The sequence below is a fragment of the Triticum urartu genome, chromosome 6 (genome assembly GCF_003073215.2).
Source record: "Triticum urartu cultivar G1812 chromosome 6, Tu2.1, whole genome shotgun sequence".
NCBI lineage: Eukaryota > Viridiplantae > Streptophyta > Magnoliopsida > Poales > Poaceae > Triticum > Triticum urartu.
In genome coordinates, this window is record NC_053027.1 from 528,227,243 (window position 1) to 528,231,622 (window position 4,380).

Genomic DNA, 4,380 nt, shown 5'->3' on the forward strand with positions numbered 1-4,380 from the left:
CCATCGCCCATTGCACACCTGCACGTTGTGAGGGCGGCCGGAGAGCCGACCTAGCAACCTCCATTACAAAGGAAGTTGCGTTACGCGGTCCAACCCGGCGCGCGCCGCTCAGTCGCTGACGTCACGAAGGCTTCGGCTGATACCACGACGTCGAGTGCCCATAACTGTTCCCGCGTAGTTGGTTAGTGCGTATAAGCCAGTGGCCAGACTCAGATCAAATACCAAGATCTCGTTAAACGTGTTATGTTGAAATAACCGCAGACGCCGACCAGGGCCAGGCCCACCACTCTCCTAGGTGGTCTCAACCTGCCCTGTCGCTCCGCCTCAAAGTAACAGTCGGGGGCCGTCAGGAACCTAGGCCCACCACTACCTGGGTGGAACCACCTGCCCCTTCAACCCCCAACATTGGAATCACTTGCGGGTACTCAACGAGCCGACCCGACTTTAGTCATCACCTGCATAGTATGTATATATGTAAGTATATACCCGTGATCACCTCCCGAGTGATCATGGCCTGATAGTATAGCACGACAGACAGACAAGAATGTAGGGCCACTGATGATAGACTAGCATCCTATACTAAGCATTTAGGATTGCATGTAAGGTATCAACAGCTGTAGTAACAATGACAGGCTATGCATCAGAATAGGATTAACGGAAAGCAGTAATATGCTACACTACTCTAATGCAAGCAGTAGAAAGAAAGTAGGCGATATCTGGTGATCAAGGGGGGGGGGGGCTTGCCAGGTTGCTCTGGCAAGAGAGAGGGGTAGACAACACCGTAGTCGTACTGGGTAGCAGCGGCGTCGGTCTCGTAGTCTATCGGAGAGAAGAGGGGGAAGAAACAATGAATATAATGCAAACAGAAGCATAAAGATACATGACGATACAAGTAGCGGTGCTAGGGGTGCCCTAACACGGTATGAGGTGATACCGGAAGGGGGAAACATCCGGGAAAATATCCCCGGTGTTTCGCGTTTCCGGATAGATGAACTGGAGGGGGAAAGTTGCGTGTTCGCTATGCTAGGGATTCGTGGCGGACGAACGGGCTGCGTATCCAAATTCGTCTCGTTGTTCTGAACAACTTTCATGTACAAAGTTTTTCCGTCAGAGCTATGGTTTATTTTATATTGATTTTAAAAGATTTAAATCATTTTTAGAATTTATTTAATTTATTTAATTCAACATTATCCAGAATAGTGTTTGCTGACGTCATAATGACGTCAGCAGTCAACAGGGGTGTTGACTAGTCAAACTGATGTGTGGGTCCCACATGTCATAGGCTGAACTGACTGCAAGCAAATTGTGGCAGGACCGGAGAAATTCAAAATTGCCATCGGAACCCAATACAATTCGTTGATCGTCAACATCTGAAAATACTGCTCTGCCAAAGTTTTCCAGAGTTGGGGATTTTCGCCCGCCAAGACAGGAAATGTCATCGGTGGTGGAGCTTGACCCATGGCTGCTAGCATTTGCGAAGATAGGGGAAGCGACTGTTGGGGCGGGATTATGGGCATACCCGTGACCGGGGACATCGCCGGTGACTCGGGGATCACCGATGAAGGATCCCCAGTGTGCAGTGATGCGCCGCGGCATGGTTGCCCTTGGATCTCGCGTGCGACCGTAGGAGGGGTCGCTGGCGGCGTGGAGGACGACGCAGCTTGAAGAGCCGCGACCGAGAGTTCAAGCTGCGCGAATCATGCCTCCAGCTCCGGCTTCCAGGTGACGAGGGAGTCGATGCGTGCTGTTTGTGTCGCCAAAGCTTGCAGAATCACGGTGGTGTCGCCGTCTTGTTTCTTGGCGCGAGCGGCAGCCTCTTCACGCATCTTGTCGGCGCGGGCGGCAGCCTCGTCGCTCATCTTGTCGAGGTAGGCCTTCAGTGCGGGATCCATGGCGGCGATGAGATGGTCGCGCACTTGCTTCTGACGGCGAGTTTCCAGGGCGGCAGCGGCGGCGAAGGGTGGTGGGTGGCTAGCTGATACCAGGATGTTAGGTAATAGTTCGATTTAGGTTTCAATTATGGGCAGGAGGGTTAAATCAATCTCATCACTCAGATACAACTCGCTACAGGCAGGAAATAGAAAAAGAAAAGCCGCCGCCGCGCCGATTTTTGATCCAAGCCCGAATGGTGCTCCTGCCGAATGATGCACCTTATGTATGGTTCTTCCACTCTGGCCTCACGTACAGACGGTTGGGGTGTTTGATCCGATGTGGCCTGGCGATGACGCGACTTTGCCCCTGATTGGTTGTCGTGATTAGTTCTGCTGCCAGCGTGTTCCCTTTTGCTGCCGCCTCCGTTGATTCCTTCGTTGCTTTGGCTGTGTTTCGGTCGGTCTTCCCAGTCACGACGTTGTAAAACGACGGCCAGTGAATTGTAATACGACTCACTATAGGGCGAATTCGAGCTCGGTACCCGGGGATCCTCTAGAGTCGACCTGCAGGCATGCAAGCTTGGTCAACATCCCTGAATTATTTTAGAATCAAACCTTGCAAATTCGGGACACCTACGCATCTTCAACCACTTTGGATCAAGTTCACCCAATCCCAACAAGGTGATGGCATTGATCGTTAAGCAAGGTTGTTCCCACTCAACAAACCGGCGAACGTGAATCAAGCCTTCCTCGTGGATAATGACCTTCATGGTGCCCCGGAATTGAAGCTTCACTATGGAGTTTAACGCATGAGGCCGATAAATTGGGCCGCCTCGAGACAAATCACCTCGCCTATGTTAGGAAGTGTTGAAGGAGAGTGTGCCATGGGGACCAGGCGGAAGGAGAGCATGCCATTGGGACCAGGCGGAAGGAGATCGTGGTGGAGGGACCAGATCACCGGCGGAGCTACATGTATTCCTGGAGGTGCCATGACCCCCCAAACCTTGACACAATGTCTGAAGATTTTTTTTGGAAGTGCTTAATTAGAAAAAGCATAGTCTTTGGCCCCCTCAAGATTGCTGTATTTGCCTTCTGCCCCTCCACCATTTCTTCTCTAGCTCCGCCACTGGACCAGATGGAAGGAAAGCATGGTGGGTGGAGGACGGCAGGGAGGAGTATGTGGCTGAGCCAGATCCGATGGGCTGGGAAGAGACTAGGGAGGTTATTGCTGGAAAACGGAAAGGAGATAATCGGTGAAACTCACAGGATGCATGGCCACTTCTACAATTACGCCACAAAAATACAGCGATGGTACCATGTGCAAGAGCAACAAATTAATTTGATTTTCCAAAAGGAAACATTTTTTCCTTATTTATTTAGTTGGAATTTCTTGCACGAAAAAACTTTATACATGGTATGCGATGCAACTAGCTATATCTAGTTCCTCGGGGGATGAATATCCTTGAAGAGCGAGCACTTCCATCCCTTCGGAGAACACGTGCCTGCCCCTTGCTACTTGCTTTGGCAGTACGCCATGCACTGGTTAGCACCGCATGACCCGTCCCCGATGGCCGAATTCGTCTCGTGGTTCGTCTCTGAACTGGTTGCGTCGCCATGCCTGAAAGTGAACAGGCATAATCGCGCATAAGAAGAGTATTTTGGAAACGCACGATGGTACCATGTGCAAGAGCAACAAATTAATTTGATTCTTTGTGAGAAACATACCGGATGAGGATATCACCAGCATAAGGGTAACAGCCGTGCGCAACACTTGCCTAATCCTCATTGTAGTTGTGGATGAAAGTCGATGTCGATTGAGGGCTTCGATTGTTGGAAGAGATCAACAGGGGTACCTCGGGTTTTATAGAGGTCCCGCGGTGCCGTGTCAGTGTTGCTATTGGAAGTTTCAACGGGACAGCGTTTTGCGGTGCTTTCGCCAGATAAGCTTGCGTGGATGGAAAAAAGACCGACGCGTCCATCGGTTATGCATTGGGAAGAGTTTTGTTGACACGTGCATATGCACTGTGCAACATGGCAACACATCCAAGCAAGTTATGCATAGTCTATCGTCATCCATGTACTTTTTCGTATAAAATGGAACTGCTATATGGGTACAAACAAAAGTCTGGCACAATGGCATCCGAGTAGTTCCTGAGTTGTCAACATATGCGTATGCATTGTGAAACGTGGCAACACACCCCGAGCGAGATGAGAAGATATTGGGCTTGTTTGGTTTGCTTCCAGAGAAAGCTGCCTGACTCAGGCAGGAATCATAGGTGGTGGATTTCTCAAGCTTGAGGCTGTGATTGCTGCCTATGTAAGGAGATGCCTGTGTGTCCTCCATCCAAACAGGCCCGTTGTCGTCCACCGCGACATTTCTTTCTAAAATATGGAAGCGCTGATGTGTATATGTACAAAAGTCTAACACAGTGACATGTGAGATATTGCGAAGAATTGATTCTATTTTAGATAAATAGAAACACACCCCAGTATCTTTATTGGATCCTAA

General features: G+C 50.0%; 1 long non-coding RNA gene across 1 annotated transcript; it reads right to left on the minus strand.

The window, feature by feature from the left end:
* Positions 1-3,092: 3,092 nt before the first annotated feature.
* LOC125512671 lies at positions 3,093-3,695 on the minus strand. Its single transcript, XR_007285483.1, has 2 exons — positions 3,597-3,695; positions 3,093-3,489 (listed from the first exon to the last, which is right to left on the minus strand). It is a non-coding gene; the product is annotated as an uncharacterized LOC125512671 (long non-coding RNA).
* Between the last annotated feature and the right edge of the window lie 685 nt (positions 3,696-4,380).